At 36.9% G+C, this 19,295-nt stretch overlaps 1 long non-coding RNA gene across 6 annotated transcripts in view; it reads left to right on the forward strand.

The window, feature by feature from the left end:
• Positions 1–19,295, forward strand: part of LOC115294678 — a 116,120-nt gene that overhangs the window by 61,453 nt on the left and 35,372 nt on the right. For all 6 annotated transcript variants that reach the window (XR_003910057.1, XR_003910053.1, XR_003910052.1 and 3 more), the window contains 3 exons: positions 644–860; positions 12,914–13,079; positions 15,677–15,760. This is a non-coding gene — a long non-coding RNA (uncharacterized LOC115294678). The remainder of the gene's footprint in view (positions 1–643; positions 861–12,913; positions 13,080–15,676; positions 15,761–19,295) is intronic.

Genomic DNA, 19,295 nt, shown 5'->3' on the forward strand with positions numbered 1-19,295 from the left:
TCCAGGCTAGATGTATTTCCAAAAATTGTTTTACAGAAAGAGGGCCTGGGGCACAACTAAGGATTCTTTTTTTTTTTTTCTATTTAAAAAAAATTTTTTTTTTAGTGTTTTATTTTATTTTTGAGAGAGAGAGAGAGAGACAGCATGAACATGGGAGGGTCAGAGAGAGAGGGAGGCACGGAATCTGAAGCAGGCTCCAGGCTCTGAGCTGTCAGCACAGAGCCCAACATGGGGCTCGAACCCACTAACCATGAGATCATGACCTGAGCCGAAGTTGGACGCTCAACCAACTGAGCCACCCAGGTGCCCCTGCCAAGGATTCTTGGTAGTCAGGTTCATATACAGCAATTTAAATATTCTCTAGATCAAAGTGGTTGTTCTAGGACCTGATTTGTTATATGGATCCCATCTAAAAAAGACCTAATCGCCTTTTCAATTGCAGAATTTACAGAGAACTTTCTTCCTTGGGCAGCAGCCTGAGTTATAGAGAAAATCAAAGCCAAAGAGAAGTGGGTTTTTTTCCCACTGTGAATTAAAAAAGGAAGAATAAAGCATTTCCTTTCCCCAAACAAGAGAGGAGTAGCCAGCAATCTATTTCTAAAGGCCTCAGTTAGAACTTCTCTTCCTGTCTCTATTTTGTCAGGGGGAAAGTAAAGTGAATCATGATGAAAGTTTCCTGTGTCCATAATTACCATGAAGGGAGCGGATGGCTGGTCTTCAGAGGACATCACAGGGTTTAGACCATGACAGAATGCAGACTGCAGTCCCTCTCCACGTTACCAGAGTGGCACCACCCCACCTCAGAGGGACTGCTCTGTTGTCTCCCCAGATAACTACCACCTGCAGATTTTCTTTCCTGGGTGAGTATGGGTGTGACTCCAAATTTAATCTGATTTAGGAAAATAAAGCAATGTGATGCTTCCTGCACCTGGGTATACAGAAGATATTTGCCTTCTAGAAAACCAGAGAAGGCTGTTAAAAGATTTGATTCACATCCAGAGCTGTCCCCCAAATTTTCAGTTACTCTGGGATATTTGTGCCAGATGCATAAAACTACTTCAATGCTGGATTAAATTTGTGTGAATAATCTGATAATAAAATTCTAGGTGCATGACTGATCGATCATAAGAGTCTAAAATTTGGGGTTCATGAACTATGTTAACAGACTTTTCTTCTATATTCACCTACCATTCTGTCTCTGTTATCTGCTGTGTTTATTTTCTTGCTTTATTTGTTTTCTCTTTTATTATTAATCTTATTAATCTTTCTGGTTTCTAGACCAGTTGAAAAGTCAAGTATCTAAAGCCAGAAAAGTAATAGAAATTAGTAAATGGGGCTGTACTGAAAAATGATAAATGATAAGTGGCTCTTGGCTTCAGGGTTAAGGAAGAATACGGAGCTGCATGTTTGTGTGGAGGGCGGGGTGCAATATTGGGTACACATGCCTTATCTCTGGACACTAGTCACTAGTCAGCTGTTAACAGTCTGGGAATGTGAATGTAGAAGTGCTAGATTTCAGACTTCTTAAAAAAGGAATTGGGAATCCTGCCTTTTTTCTTTCATGAAATACCCAGCATTTAAAAATATTGGCTATCCAAGAGCATCTGGGTGGCTCAGTTGGTTAAGTGTCCAACTCTTGACTTCAGCTCAGGCCATTATCTCGTGGTTCAGGAGTTTGAGTCCCATGTCAGGCTCTGTGCTGGCAGAGCAGAGCCTGATTGGGATTCTGTCTCCCTCTCTCTGTCCCACTGTGCTTGCTCTCTATCCTTCTCTCAAATAAAAATAAACTTTAAAAAATTATTAAAAAAATGAGAATGTTGGCTATCCAAATACAAACCATAGAAACTTAATACTCCATCTACAGATTGGCTTAAGTCAGATGGTGTGGTATAGGGAAATAGCTGCTTTCATATACTGCTGGTGGGAACATGAGCTGAAAATACCTCCACGGGGAGCATTTTACCAGTGCCTGTCAAGAGTAAGTATACACACATGTAGGTATCTTTGACTTAGCAATTCTACTTTTAGAAATTTGCCCTATGAATATACATGCATACATGGAAAATGACATGTGCATAAGGACATTCACTGCAACACTTTTCTAGTAGTAAATTATTAGAAACATCTTAAATGCCCATCAAAAGGAATCTGGTTAAATAACTTATGGTACCTGAAAACCATGGAATGCCATGTAGCCATTAGGATGCATAAGGCAGCCCATATATACTGATGTGATATGTATTGTTAAAACAAAGGCAAGATGTAAAATAAACAATTTATATTGAATGCTACCCTCTGCGTTTTTATTTTTTAAAATAACATGTATATGCTTTAACTTGAAGGATATATATAATAAATACTACATATGCTTATATTATATATAATATATACATAATATTATATATATTTAAAGATTAACTGTGGGAGAATATGAGAAAAAACTGAAAAATGAAGCTTGTCTTTGTGATCGAGAAGAGGCGGTAGTTGGGAGCTGAATTGGAAAAATTCACTCCTTTTCACTGTGCATCCTTTGTTACTTTTTGAAATTTGAAATTTGTTTCATGTGCATGGACCATTTATTTGAAAAAAAAAAAAAAGGAAATATGGGCAGCTAATTAAAAAACTCTTGAGTAGGCCGACATTGAATGAGCCACTCATTTGCAGCATGACCTTGGCCCGCAGGTCCCCAAGCTCGCCATTTCTGCTATTGCCTGAGCTCTTTGAGGCATTTGCCTCTTCCTTCCTGTGCCAAGATGTAAAGTAATCACCCAATAAACATTCTAAAATGAGTAGATCTTCTTCACCATATGTTTCACTTCTCTTGTTCCGTTATCTGTTTTTCGAATGTTTATTTATTTTTGAGAGACCATGATAGCAGAAGGGGCAGAGAGAGAGGAAGACAAAATCTGAAGCAGGCTCAGGCTGTGAGCTGCCAGCACAGAGCTCAACCAACACTGGGCTTAAGCTCAGGAACTATGAGATCATGACCTGAGCCCAAGTCAGACGCTTAACCTACTGAGCCACCCAAGTGCCCCACCATTATCTGTTTTTCTTGTTTTCTTCTGCCACACCCCAAACCAGTCCTCCCTCAGATATCTGACTCTTATTTATCCATGATCTTCCTACCACCCTCCAGGATAAGAATGTGCGCGCGCCAAACTGTGCTGTCAGCTTTGGTGTCTGAACGGTAGGCATGAGTTTAGATGCTGGCTAACACTTATAGGCGGTGTAAACCTTGCCTACCTTCTGAACCTATCTTCCCTTTTGAAAACTAGGGAAAAGAATGCCAACTTAGCAGAATTATTGTGACTTAAAAAAAAAAGTAATATACTAAAAGTGCCTTTAAGAGCCCAGTCAAGGGGAGCAATAACCATTAATTCATTCCCAAAGTGATCGATAACAGTTAATGCACTCAAAGTCTTAAGCAGTCATCTATCAAAATTGTTGTTCAGATTCTTCCACCGCAGTAGGGTGTAAATAATTAACAGTAGTGCAAAAAGCATTTTAATTTTAGCAGCAATTAAACCAGGAAGGCAAAAGTATAAAGCTCAGATGAGTAGCTTTTAAGTATTAGCTAAAAGAGAGAGTTTGTTTGTTGTGTGGGAGAGAGGCTCGGCTAGGGGTTTGGAAACAGAAGTAGTAGTTCCAGGGAGTCACATCCCTCCATCTGGCTTACCTGGGAAAGGCATATAAGGCTGTGGCACTGTGGGCCTCTTTAAGGTAAATATTGTTAATTAAGGCCATGCCTCCCAAGGGAGAAAAAAACAATATGGGCTACAGATGGCTGTATGTTAACAAATCTACGTCTAGAGAATTTCTGAAATACACTGAGGATTTCAGAATCCATCCTGAGGCTGGAAATCTGGGAATCCCAGAGTTTGAGAAATCTCCCCTGCCTGCCATTTGCTACCATTTTCATTACAGGTCAAGAATATTTAAACTGTTATCACTTTCGTTGTACATAAATTACATTTCAAATGCATGTGTGAGGCAGACCTGAGAGGGAAAGAATATTCCAGAAGAGCCAGAGATGGCCTAAACTGAATAGAGGGAGATCTTATATATATTGAGTTGGTGGAGAGAACAGAAGAGAGGGAAGAATTTGTGTGAATAAAAAAAAAAAAGGACCCATTTTAGCATAAATTGGCAGGTAAGTGCTACAGAACTAAAACTGTTCTAACAGGTTGCATTTTGGTGACTTTTCAAAACGACAGGACCAGAATGCCCATCTTAAATGTCCTGCAAATGACACTCGATCCATATTGCAAATTGGAGCAGGGTTCTTACAATGCCTGCCAAGTTGCTGATTTTAGAGTACATAATTTTCTTCCAAGATGATTACAACACTTTGAAGACATTGCCTAGCATGTCTTTGTATTACTTTAAAAAGTCAGTAGTGCTACGATTTCAAGCTTTCCAGGTATGAAATGAGAGGATTGGACTACTGATGCCCAGGGTCTGAATTATTCTGGCTCCCAGCTTCCACTGAGTGTTTTGTGGAGAGGAAGACCTTAAAAGCTCGAGAATGGAAGAAATGTGCTGACAGAACTAGGAGTTTCACCAGCATTTCCTGTCTCAAAAACAAGTTCTCACTTTGGTCTTCAACAGAGTAAAACAGGAATCAGAAAGTGTTACAGTTTGTTCAAAAGCAGAAGCTATAATCATTTCAAAGAAAGAGAGAGCAAAATCAAAACCGAAACTCTCCTTGCCCCGCTGTGTAGCGCGGTGGACTGTACCCGCCAGGGGCTGCTGCTCCCTTGTCGCAAGTGAAATTATTAACCACAGAGGTGTCTTTCACTTAAGTCCCAAATCAAGACATAGCTGACCGTTTTCCGTAGTAACCCAGACATCTTCCGGGTATCGCAAAATAGTTTTTGTGGCTTTATGAAAAGTCTTGCTTCTTTTCCTTTCTATAACATGTGTATTCATTGACATCATTTCTGAGAGCTCTAGTCGGAATTGGTAATTCAAATAATTTGCACCATTGATCAAAATGCTCTGTGAAATAACCCAGACCCCAATGCAAAGACGAGAACTGCATGGTATGCAGATGTCTTCCTCTTCCTCCTCATCTTCTTCTCTTTCTCCTTCTCCTCCTCCTCCTCCTCCTCCTCTTCCTCCTCTTCTTCCTCCTCCTCCTTCTCAAACAATTCCAAAACCTTGGCATCCAGGATCAGATTTGAGGGAATTAGCCCCCAAACACACTTTTATTAGGAGCTTCCATTCATTCTTCATGACTGTGGTAGGCTACTCAGTATTTTAATATACTTTCAACTTCAAAGATACCAATAGAAAAGAAATAAAGACAGGGAATTATCATGGCATCATGCATGTTAGGAAGTTATGTGGGGAGGTATTACAGAGGAGGCAAACAATGCCAAGAGACATGTAAAGTAATTTTGTGCCTTCCTCAGCCTTCTCTTTACGTGAAATGGTTTTTTCTTATCTCTAAGTTATCTCCTCATTCATCAAGGCTCACTTCAACTATTCATTACTTCCTGCCTGAAACTCTCTAATACCTGACCCCAAACCTCAGATTTATAGGTTTACTTATTTGAGTTTCTGTAGACATTTCTTAACACATCATATTATAGATTTTTATTTTTGTAGCTTTATCTCATGATAGACTCTGAGTTCCTCGGGTATAGAAGAGATTTAACTTAGCAATTCTTGCAATATCCATGGTAGTTAGTATATAGATAATAAATGTCTGTTGAAGGGAACCAATTTGGGAAAGGGAGTTAGTAGCTGAAAATGACCTAAAATGCTTTTCCTTTCATTTGATTCCACACATTCTTCCATTTCCCTGGATATGTCTGTTACCGCTTAGATGATGCATGATCAGACACCCCAACTATTAAACCATTTTTCAAAAGTCAGGCTACCATTTCTAACAAGGCTACACAATTGTGTTATTTTAAACTTTTCAAGCTTCTTTTGCATGTTACCTTATTTAGTCCTTACAGCAATTCAAAAGGTTCCAGATGCGTAAACTCAAACTTCACAAGCATTAATGATTTGGATTAGAGCTCAGGTCTTTTGAACCCTCAGTATATTCCATTTGATTCAGAGCTTAATTATTTAAATTTTACATAATAGTTCCAAACTTTTGGAAAAGTTGCAAGAATAGTGCAGAAAACACTCATATACTTTACTTATATTTACCCATTGTTGTCATGTAGCCACACTTGATTTTTCTCTCTCCTTCATCTATCTATCATCTATCTCTCTAATTTTATAAACCATTTGAAAGTTGGAAACATCATTATCCTTTACCCCCAGATGTCAGTGTATATTTTTAAAGAATGAAGATATCACTTACATACTACAGTAAAATCATCCAAATCAAGAAACTTAACATTGATATCATACTTTATTCAACAGTTATTAAAACTTTATAAATTTTTCTAATCATGTCTTTCATAACTTTTTTCTCATTTAGGACTTAAACAGGGTCACATATTACATGTAAGTTTTAAAATCAATTTGCTCTTCCTCACTCTATTTCATGATATTGTTATTTTTTAGGAGTTCAGAAAAGAGAGCTCAAAGCATTTATTCTGTAAGATGCACCTTGATTTCAGTTTGCCTGCTGTTTCCTGATGATTAAATCCGGGTTACACATTTTGGCAGAATCCTACAAAAGAGTAACAGTGTTTCTCAGTGTATCACACCAGGAGGCCTATGATGTCATCCAGCCCTATCATTGGTGATATCTGCCAGTTTTCCTTCTCTATAAAGCTTTCTTTATAAACTTCCGATTTTTCCATTTCTACTTATTCCCAGAACTTTTTTATTTTTTAATCTTTAATAGGGTTAATTGTTGGATAGGCCACCAACTCCAGCCATCACCCAGGCAGCCATCCTCAGCTACAGGGAAACGGACATCACTCTCCTCACCTCTCTACTTGTGTCCCAGCTTCTCTCTACCCAGCAGCTGGAATGCCTGTGGCAAGAAACAGACCTGCCTCACATGTTATACAGAGAGAATTAATGTGTTTGGAACAACTCTTGACCAATGAAGGAAGATCCCAGTGGGTGAATGATACTCTCTTCTATCCCTTGGATGCGCACTTCTGAGGCTCATTCTACACGTCTCTGGTGGATCACGCCCTCGTTGCCTGTGGTCCTGTCCAACTCCAGAACATCCCCTGTACTGCTTTCCTGTTTCCTGTTGTATTCTTTTCAATCTCTCCATCGCTGATCCTTAGGATCATTTCTCAAATAATCTCTTGCATATAAGTCCTTGTCTCATACTCTCTTCTCTTTCTGAAGGGATTGAGATTAAAATTACCATGCACATAGGCTACTAGAGTCAGTGCACTAAAGAGTGATATAGAGTTATGCATCTTTCTTACGTGCTGTCCTATCCCTTTCTTCTTTTCCCCCAAACAAAACATACTGTCTTCTACACTAATGCCTCTTTATTTAGGTTCTGATTATGCCATTGACATTCTTATCCAGTCCAGTTCTCTCCTGCCGACTTCCTCTCGCAGGGCAATGCCTTCCCAGCTCTAATCCTTGAGGCCATTGCAAGAGAATGAAAAATGAACCTGATGGCGCAGCTCCACTGCACACACTTCTTTCTCCTCCTTCTCAAGGTCCTGTCCTGCAAATCTGCTTTCTCTTTCCACTAATTATTTTCATTTTGATCTTGCTCATTTCTTTCTGATAGGCAACTCTTCATCCTTGTGGAAAGAAAATAAAACAGAAAAGATGACACTATTTTCTGCTTCTATTAAGAGCAAAAAAATCTCGAACATTCTGTGTATGTGTGTTTGGGCATGCATGTGTGTGTCTTCTAGAGGAAAGCAGCACCGGGATGAGGCACGCAGCAAATAATTTGGGATGCTAATTAAATTAAGGAGGACCCCTTAACAGGTCTGTGGAATGAAGAGTTTTGGGAATTGGTTAATTCCCTGTCTTGGACATTAGGAAGACTGACAGTTGTTTCAATTCCAATTAAATTCTACAACACAGAACAAAATGTAAAACTTCCATAATAAATTCCCTCCTTTTTCAGTTAAAGAACATAGCAGCTCTCTTCTTTAGTGATCACAGAATTCAATAGGAATCAGAAATAATGAGATAATATGATTTTAACATGTTTGCAGGTGACACAAGAATCACTCTCAATATCATGTAAATCATTTCTTCTCTGCCCCTATCATCATGCAGGTATGTGGCTTAAGGTTTTTTCACACTGGCTGTGTTATATTCTGGCACATCTCCCTTAAGTCTAGTAAGGCCGCATTGTAGGACTGGAGCAAACCTTTGCCCTCCGATTGTTGATTGGCCCTGCAATTAAGTTGATATTTTGAACATAAACTCTCGGAGCTGGAAGACACCACAGAGAATCCTTCATCCAACCTTCTGGCCAGTAGGAAGTCTTTCCACAGCATACTTAACAAATAACTTTTTCTCAATATAATCAATTCAGCCACTGGGTTTTAGTTGTGGGAAGCACATAAGTATTTTGTTGCAAACTTATTAGTCTAACTGCACTTTCTTGCTTTTCACACTCTACATTAGAAAGTATGTGCTGTCAGTCATAAACCAAGGTGAAACTATAAACACCCAGTAATAAAACCTTGTGGTTGATTTGTTCTGCCAGTCATAGAGGAGAACATGCAGCAATTCAGCAACATTTGCTCCTTGCAAGAGATAAGGTACATTTAGAGGGACTGTGCCAGGGAGAGAGAATAATTAGTCTATGGCACATAGTATCCAAGAAAGCTAACCAGCTAAGACACTTTCAAAGTAAAATTGAACAGGAAGTCACAGCAGATAATGCCATTCTCCTTACTGGTAATTACTGGCCTTACAATTTTAATACATGGCTGCTATGGGTTAAAAGGTAGGTGGCAGTTTATGCAACAGATCATTGTTTCATCAGCGGTAAAGAAGGGTGGCACTAAAGAAAGCATTTTTAAAAAAATCTATGAGGTAAGATAGTAAAGATATTATTAGTAGACTAAGACTAAAAGAGTAATGTCTTATTTATGGTCCGTTTTTCTGATTCTCTCTTAAAGGTAATTTCTACTGCCAGGGAAGGAAGAGAAAGAAAGGATTACAGTTAGGCTGATAATAAATTGTTAAGTTAAATCAAAGAACCTTTCCAAATCTTGGTTGATCAGAGTACCAGTGATCAGATATTTTTCCATTGGAGAATAGGTAGCTAATAAAAATGAAAAAAAAGTACTTCTCAATAAATCCATCATTTAATGTACTAGGCTAAACTAAACTACATAATTTGACTAATAGGCTGACATTCTCTTTCCAAGAGCCCCACCAAGTGGTCATCCACCCTGTGGGTGAAAATCACAGTAAAACGTTAGGAATCCTTCTAAGGAAAAATAGTAGGACAGAAGATGGATGGACACAACTCCTCCATCTGTAGAGAGATTCAGATTTAGGCTTCACATTTAAGCAAGACATCTGCTTTTCTCTACCATTTGTTTCTGGTAACTTTCTTGTCCTTATTTGAACTATGCTTGCTCTTTGACCTCATGACCCCATGAGCTTTGAATCCTTCATTTTCCCTTAATCAATCAGCCCTCCTCTGTCTTCCCATTTTCTCCTGTCCAGCCCCAGACACTGGTGTCCACCACTTAAATCAGGCTTTCAATATTACTTTTAGTTCTAATACAGCCATTGTGTTTCATTGACACTGGAACTGAGCAGCTGAGAGTTTCTGGAGAAAAGCATATAGTGACAGTTTATGTAACTACATATCACTGCTTTCTAACTAAGGTTGAGGCCTCAGTTACAGTCTAATAACCTGACAGTGGTTATTCTAAGTCCTCCTCTTCCTGTCAAATCCCCTTCCTGCCATCAACCTACCTCAGACTCAGCAGATGATGGTTCTGCCATTTCTCTGAGAAAAGCCAAAGGTATGAAGTGAGAAATGCATCTGCTTCTTCCTCTTACTTATGCTAATTGACACTTCTACATCCTCTTAGTGATGGAAGAGGTGCCCAACTAAAAGCTCGTTTCTCAGCCTGGGGCTTGGACTCCATCCCTCTTGCCTACTCAATGAGTTCATTATATCAATCACCTCCCCTGCCACCCCTGCCATCTTCACCTCAGAAAACAAAGAGAACAATGCTTTATCTCAGCAAAAATGAAAATAAAATACATGACTACTTTATTGGTTTGGGGTTTTAACTATAAGCAAAAGAAACCAATTCAGAATAACTTACAGAAAAAAATGGAATTTATTGGAAAGATACTGTTGTAATTCATAGCATAGAAGAAAATTCAAAACAACCAAGCCTTCCTGGGGCAGAACATTCAGGATCATAAAAAATGGAACTGTGGACCATCATGGTTACATATACTTACAGACTCAGGTTCAACTACCTTCCCATTCCTGGTGTCAAAGTCAAGAAGATTCAGCTCTTAGGAAGGAATAATTTGATTGGCCTAGCCCATAAGAAACATGTGTAAAGGAGACATTCTTGATACAGTCACCATTGACCTTCATATGACACAGTTCAGCAGACATCATTTGCCTCTATCTTCCTGATTTCCTTGTAGCACAAGTCATGGATGAATATTGTCTCCTTCCTGAGTCCTTCTTTCTCTTTAGTTTCTGTGACACTATCCTTTCTATTAAAAAAAAAGTTGATGATCTTTTTAGTTTCCATTGTAGGTTTCTTTTTTCTTCTTAAACATTAGATACTGGCTTCTCCATGGCTTTACAGTTCATCTCTTCTCAGATACATGGCTTCAACTTCCACTACAGTTATAGTGCAAACTATACCTCATGTCAAAACTTGCAGTTTTGGACTGAATTATATACCTGAATAACAATTAAATCTCAGTTTATCTAAATGAGAACTTTCTCCCCCCCCCCCCAATTTGCTCTTCTGTTTTGATGAATGGTCCATATCTTTTCAGTCTCCCAATTCACTTCCCTAGGAGTCTTCCTAGATCACTCACACCCAACAATCCCTAATCAGTCACCAATCAGTCACTAAACCCTGTGGCATTTACTTTCTACATATTTCTTATTCTTCTCTTTCCCTTACTTATAACCACTCTTTTGATTAAAGTCTTCATAATTTCTTACTTTGATTACCTCATTAGCTGCCTCAAGACCAGCTTTTCTTCTGTACCACACTCCATTTTCCAGAGTGATCCTTCTGAAATGCTAATCTGATCTGCAAGATTGGATTCAGCCCTTTATCTTTCAGGATAAACTCAAAGCTTATCCCACACATTCTGTCTCTGGCCACTTGCTAAGTCTTGTTGATGGCTGGTTCCTTACCTCTTTACTTAAAACAACCAGATTTCCAGTTGGAGGGACTAGAATTGTTTTGAACCTTTGCTTTAGAGTTTCTTGAAGGTGTTGTTAAATAGTAGATTCTTTGCCTGGCCCTAAATTTGGTGAATTCGAATATCCATGGGTGGAGCTTAGGAATCCTGATTCTTATTGATGGAGCGAGTTTATGAAATACTACCTGAATATTTCTATATAGTCCTTTTTTACTTATACTGTTTCTTCACTCCCCAATACCCTTCCCTCTTGTCCTTCAGAATTTAGTTAGTGTCACGTAATCAGTGACCTTCATTTTGATTTAGATGTCCCTTTTCTGTGCTCCTATACATTCTAGGCCTATCTCTGTCATAGGGGCTACCACACAGAAAAACATTTGATTGACTTTGCCAGATTACAACTGATCTAAGAATAAATTTTTTTACCTTTGTTCTCCTAGCACATAAGAGGCAAATAGTAGATATTTGGCAAAAAAAATTCTTTGTTATGTAAAAGATTTAAAACAGCTCAATGTATTTTTTGTTGTTATGGATTTTTTCTGTTGCTTTACCTCTAAAGCTAGCCATAAGATGAACGCTGTCTAGCTACTTTAAAATGCTCTATTACTGTTATTCCGTTAGAACAATTTATAGGGAAATCTTTCTGCTATGTGAAAATAGAATAATATACTGCTAGAGGAAAAATAGGCTAAGAAAATATGCGCCTAATATAACCTTTTTTTTGTTAAAAAAAGAGCAAATTAAGCAAAAAGGATATACATATTTAACATATTGGAAAGATTTATAGGGCAATTTCACTACTGTTATCTTTGGATCATGAAATAACAGGTGATTTTTATCTGCTTTCTACTAGAAACATGTGAATTTTATAATTAAAAATATTATTTAAAAAAGCCAATAAGCGCTGTCTCCCTTCATGAACTTTGAAGACAGTGTGTATGTGCACTTGCACACACACAAACACACACACACACACACACACACACACCCAAACTAAAGAAATGTTTGTGTCCTTTAAAACTTGACTTTTCTATGGAAAACTGGAAACTATTCGGTAAAAATATAGTACTATACTGATCAGGAAGGCTTAGGAATACAATGAATATGTAACTATCATCAGAGATAATTGTCTAGTAAACAGAGAAAAAAGACAGGTATGTTTGAAAGCTTATTCATAATACACAATTCTTTGTGATTTGTGAGTGGATAGGATTCAGGAAAGGGTGAAAGTCTCTCCAAGGGGAGTTGTTTTCTTATGGCAAATACTGGGTGGAGATGAAGTCAGGTTTATAGGCCAGTTAAACACATGATATTCATCCTTAGGGCAATTTCGTCAACAGTACAATTAACATCATCAGCTGCCAAAAGGAAGCAGTTTTCTGGAAGCAGATTAAAATAGGAAGGAAGAGGAGTCTAAAAAAAGATTCAAGTTGAACAAAGTCTATTATCAACCTTTAAGTGGGTGATCTTGGAAGAAAAGGTCTACCTTTTTGTGTTTCTTGAAATAGTGTTTCATATTTATTAATTTTCTTTAAATATTTCTGAAAATGTTAGAATTTGCTCTGGGGGGAAAAGAAACTTAATAAAACAGGGATACTAGAATGGGCTCTGAGCCACTTTTGCTCTTTCTTAGCTCTGTCAAGGACATGGTCATCTCTCAAAACACCATCCTTCCCTGGTAGAAGCAGCACAAACGGTAGTGACGTTGACCTGGGCGAAGTACATCAACTTTTCTGCAGCGGACCCAATCAGCCCTCACTCTGCAAATGTTGTAAGAGGAAGCAACTGATGATTCACTTGTAAGTTTTCCCAAGTTCATATGTAAGAAATACTAATAAATTTAAATTTCCACTTGTCCCATTAAAAGCTTTGTGTTACCCGATTTAGAATGCACTTGAAATATGTTCAATATACAAAGTTAATATCTAAAAGCAAATACAAATTTAGTGTAAATGATTTTTCTGATTACATAAGATCTTTTTTTTCATTGTGTGTTTTAGATGCCATTATTTTAAGTAAGGGCTCCTAGTGAAGTTTAAAATATATATTCCACAAATATTTGATGTTTATTCAGACAATTGTCAGGAGTAGGCCTATTGCATAAAATGGGACAAAAAATGTGCATTTAAACATCATATAATTGCCTTCAAATTAAAATATATGAAGTACAAACTCTTTCATGAATGAAGGGTTAATCATAGAAAACACTGAAAGCCACAGTGCTCTAACTAATTATGACTTGTGAATCTTAAAATAAGTCATCACTACACCAGAAAGGTTTGACATTTGACCTTTGATTTTTAAAAATATGTTGCTTACGCTGCAAAAGTGTCAAGTCCTGAATGATCCAATAGTAAGCAGCTGCTTTCTCCTCTGCTTCCACAAAGCTGGGAATTATTTTGACAAGATTCAGAACCTGTTTGAACAAAAGACCTAAGATTGTTTTTTTCTTGACCTTAGAATTAGCTTACAAATGGCAAGCAATGATTTATGATCAATTAGTTAAATGGGACCAGAAATTCTATAAAACATCCTTTGTTTTCTCCATTTGGTGGGAATTATAGGCTTAAATGGTTTTGTGATTAGCTTCAAAGAACTAACATAAATATACTGGTGCTGTTAAAAAGGTAATCAGAATCTATTTTAGGGAGTATGATGTGCTTTGTAGGTAAAAGAAAAAGGCAAGGGATTTGTAATTTATCTAGTTGAGGTTAAATGAAACATTATACTTTGGATTGAAAATAGATATATAGTTATTTCATATGAAAAACTAAATAAAAGAACAATCATTTTTTGAAATTTCCTTTAGTGTAAAATAGACAAAAACAGAAGTTTCACGGTCTTGAGGTTTGTCTTTACATACTTTAAGATCTTTGAGAATAATTCTCCGTCCAGTCAATCATTGTTCTTGCATTCCACACAGTGTTTACACATATAAGTATGAAGTTATTCTTTACAGCAGTCAGACCTTATTTCAGACTGACATAAGCTACATCCATTGCTCCTTGAGAATTCAGTTCTTTCGACAGGTGGTTAACAACTTCTAATAGTTAGACCATAGGTGAAGAGTATGGGTCTCTTCTCCCTCACCCTAGATGCGAGGTGATACATGACAGTGTGAGAAATAAGGCAAGCCTCAGACTGACTTTTGAAAGTCAGCAAGCACTGATCAGCATTGATTAACACCAACACAGTCACACCACCTGTCTGTATTTACAGTGAAGTCATCTCCTTTTCTATTTGGGTCCTCTGCCAAGCAACTTGCATGGATGGTTTACTCTAGGCAGATGGAACAGTATTACCCTAATAGAATTCATTACCAGTGTGCCTATAAAATATTTCTAGATAATCCATCTACACTGAACACCAACCGCTTCTCTAATGCAAAATGAGTCCTAACATCCATTATGTTCATTAATAAATACTTTGGTGACTGGAGATAAAGATAGTTGAAGCTAGAAGGAGTTATTTTTGAAGAACTTTTGAATGAAGTGTCTTCCAAATGCTGAGTCACTATTCTTGGTATACATGTACTCTGCTTTTGGTTTCTAAATTGAAGCAAATGTGTACATACACATTGTGTTGTGATGTATTTTAAATTAAATAGATATGACATCCCATCCTAATACTTCTATATGTTTCTTTAAAAGTGAACATCTTTCATAGCCTAAATGACATTATCATAGCTAATACAATTCATAATTCATTAATAGCACCTAATAATCCATATTTAAGTCTCTTCTATTGCCCTTTTGCAGGTAGTCTATCTGAATCAAGATCTAACCTGAACATACCTTGTTAAATCCCTTACGTTTTTTTCATTCTTCCACAGTACCTTTTGTGATGACATTCTGACTTGCTGAAGTCTTTCCAGTTGTTTTTTAGAATGTCTGACATTATTCGATGACTTTTTTTGTGGTGGTGGGGTCTTGCTTGTTCTTTCCTTCCCAGTAATCTCTGTAATCTGTGAGCTAAATCTAAAGGGTTTATAAATTTCAAGTTAAACATTTTTATCAAAGTTAGAATCACAGGTAACGTTCAATATTTCCCATGGTATCGCACTGGGAATCGCAAATGTCTGGTAGTTCCACCAAGGGTAATATTAAGTTTGGCCCTAAGATGAAGGGTTTTGAAAGCCTGGTTCCTCATCTTCTTTATTTTCTTTTTAAGTTTATTTATTTTGAGAAACGACAGAGAAAGCACAAGCCAGGGAGTTACAGAGAGAGACACAGAGTCCCAAGCAGGTTCTACTCTGTTAGCACAGAGTCCGACAGCAGGTCTCAAACCTATGAACCCTGAGACCACGACCGAGGCCAAAACCAAGAGCTGGATGCAGAACCCCCTGAGCCATTCAGGGATCCCAAAAGTCTGATTTCTCTATTGTTTTATTTCCTAGCTTGTGACCAAGTTTTTTTGGCCGAAACTATGTAAAGTTCCAGGTTACCAACAACCACTTGCCTAATCCTTTTAACACCAAATGGTAAGTCTTGGCTGCATCAATAATCTCTAGGCTTGCAAAGTAGTTACATTTATAACTCTATCATTTATTTCACAGTTATTTGCTGGCTTTCTTCTGGCAAGTAGACCTTCTCTCTTCAAGTAGGGCTACTTAATTATTCTAGATGGCAATTTGGAGGTAATTAACTAAGCAGATCTGTCTCCAGAACTCTAATCAATCCTGTACAACATGGTCACTTTCTAATGCATATTTGGCTAATTTTTATATACATATAATTCCCATTGTGCTGTGCCAATATGGCCATCTGGGAACAATTATTATGGTATATTACGTTTTCTATTTATTTATTGTTGTTATGTAAAATTCCTTTAGTATCTGAAAATGTAGTAATTCACTGCTCTTATTTATTCTCTTCATTATATTTCCTTTAAGGATATAATTGGTTTGTTTACTGTACTCTTTTAGATTCCAGGTATTCCCCAGGTTTCACGATTTCTGTTGTGTTTTGATTATTTCATTTGTAACATTTATTTGGAGCTGAGTGGATTCCCATAAATTGCTCATATTCCAATGCTAATGTCCTGTTACTTGCATTCTACCCTCACTGACACTCCTTTTGGGTATCTGAGCAGATCATGGGACTCTCTTGTAGGCGGTCTCAGAAACAATTTATAAGGCCAGTATTTGTTAAAGGATAAATAGCAAAGATCTAGGACATCAGGCAGGAAATCGTCTTTTGAAAATTTTAGTTAATTGTAAGACTGATTTAGACTTGACAGTACCTAGATTTGTTATTATAGGGCTCCAATAGTTTGTCTTCTGGTGTTGCACCGAACACTGAAATAATTTGTTACACTAGTTAGGCCAATGTAACACATGAAATTTTTTGTGGTTTCAGAGATAAGGGCCCCTTGTGCAAGAAAATTACCTTGCTTTCCATGTTTAAGAATTTTTTAGGGGCACCTGGGTGGCTCAGTTGTTTAAGCAGCTGGCTTTGGCTCAGGTCATGACCTCACAGTTCCTGGGTTCAAGCCCTGTGTTGGGCTCTGTGCTGACAGCTAGCTCAGAGCCTGGAGCCTGATTCAGATTCTGTATCTCCCTCTCTGTCTGACCCTCCCTGCTTGCGCTGTCTCTCTCTGTCTCTCAAAAATAAATAAAAAACATAAAAAATATATTTTAAATAAAAAAAAGAATTTAAAAAAATTACGGAAAATATGACAAGACCTCTATGAGTGCAGCTATCAGTGCTGAAACCCTAGAGGGAAGCCTCTCATGTAATAGAAACTGAACAAATGTTTGTTGAATGAATTAATTTCAACTCAGTCATTTCTGTGAGAAATAAAAATCTAAAGTGACACAGATGACAACTGTAAAAATCATCTTGTTGAGATCTCTTAACTGAGATTCTAGATTTTCTTCTATAGGAAAGGGTATATTAAAGCCCTTTTGCTTTTCTTAAAAGAGTTTATAATATTAAAAGAAGATCTGTTTCTCACCCTCCCACTTACTGATATTATTAAACAAGTTAACTTCACAAATAAAATAAAGGCACTACTTGAAGAAAATATTCTCTCATCTACCTCAGGTTCCCTTTTTCATGTTCATATATCCAAATGCTCAGAAACACAATTTTTCCTAATCACTTAGATATATTTAACCACAAATACTCACTAACACTAGATCAGACTAATGTATCAGAATGTCAAGAGAAATATATCTGCTAAACGAACAGAACATTATTGACTAGTCAATATGGATATTTTTCTCCTTTTCCCCAATTAAAATCTACAGCAAAGTGTTCATGAGCAGGGAATGAGATGATCAGACTGGCTTATGTCGCTATGGCTGGTACTTGAGATCTTCATTCCCATGGTGGTGGTTGAACTGTCAAATTCACATAGAGCTCTATGGTTGTCAGACCCCTCTGTCCTCCAGAGTGCTAGAAACCCAGAACCCATCAGAATAAGTCCTTCAAATTTCCCTTTCTTATATAACAAGCACACTATTTCATTCTTATGGATATATTTTTTTTAAAGGCAAATGTCCAAAAAATTGATTGGGTTTAAACTTCCCAAGTATGACCATAACCTAATCATTTAATTGTATCACCTCTGAGCCTTTATATGGGTCCATTTATTTAAATTTTGGTTGTCTATCAAAAGATGTCTGATCTTATTCCTTACTTTCCCCCTCCTGCTATATATATTGGAGAGGAGAGGAGAGGGGGGAAATGCTATTTTCCACAGTATTTTATTTTGAAAAATTTCAAAGTTACAGTGAAGTTAAAAGAATAGTACAATTAATTTTTGCATATCTCTTACTTAGATTTATTAATTGTTAATAGTTTGTGAAACTAGCTTTATTTCCTCTTTTTCTCAATTTCTCTCTTTTTCTCTTCTTTCATATGGTGAATTCTGAATTTTTTCAGTGCATAAAATTCAGTAGCACTATTATTATTTTGATCTTAAATTTGGCCAAAAGGAGTCCCTTCTGGCTATTTTTTTATGCTTTTGAGGTGATCTTATTCATATCTATTATATTTTCATTCCTCTTGATATCATGTCTCAGAAGATTTAAACTTCAGGTTTGCTACTGTTTTGCTATTTGCGACATGCATCTCCTACAGATATGAATGGTTTAGTAATTTGAAATAATTACTTTATCTATTCAATGTCTTTAGGGCAAGATTAAAAAAATATATATACATAGTTTGATATTAAAAAATTTTATGCTTTTTATTTATTTTTGAGAGACAGAGAGAGACAGCTCAAGCAGGGGAGGGTCAGAGAGAGAGGGAGACACAGAATTCTGAAGACTCTGGGCTAGCTGTCAGCACAGAGCCCAATGCGGGGCTTGAACCCATGAACCGTGAGATCATGACCTTAGCTGAAGCTGGACGCTTAACCGACTGAGCCACCCAGGCACTCTGATATTTTTATATTCTATGACAAATTATAGTTTTTTAAGAAAAATTTTCTTTATTAAGTTCAAAGACTAAAGTAGGTGAAGGGAAAAATATACCTTAAACTGACTCTTGCTTCTTGGTGTACCTTTATTTACAACATCATACTTGACACCTCTTTTAGTGTTGACTGTCTTATGATGTTATTTCTTATGATTTTTTATATGAGATCATATGAAATTTAATATACTTTCAAAATTCTGAATCCAGCTAGAGATTAGAAAATTCAAAACACCACAGAGACAGTCAGAGGAACAATCCAGTATTATTCAGAAATGTTAAATTATAGGACTTTCTTAAAGTTTTTTCCTGGTGAAACAATACTTTAAAGTGCATACACTGTCCATTGCTGTCCATTCTGTATAAAATGGCTATGGTTTAACATGTGTCACTTTTTAAGGAAACTATCACTTCTTTATAGCTCTTTCTAAATGTTCTCTTTATGTGTCACTAATATTTTTGCTTTGAAATAGAGAAAAATATTTTTTAAAGTGGGTTATTCTCATAACATAAAGAAATTTTAAATTCTTTTATCCCATAGAATGTAGTTTATTTCATAAAGCAAGATTTAGCTAAAATATACACTGTTACTCT

Source organism: Suricata suricatta, chromosome 6 (genome assembly GCF_006229205.1).
Source record: "Suricata suricatta isolate VVHF042 chromosome 6, meerkat_22Aug2017_6uvM2_HiC, whole genome shotgun sequence".
NCBI lineage: Eukaryota > Metazoa > Chordata > Mammalia > Carnivora > Herpestidae > Suricata > Suricata suricatta.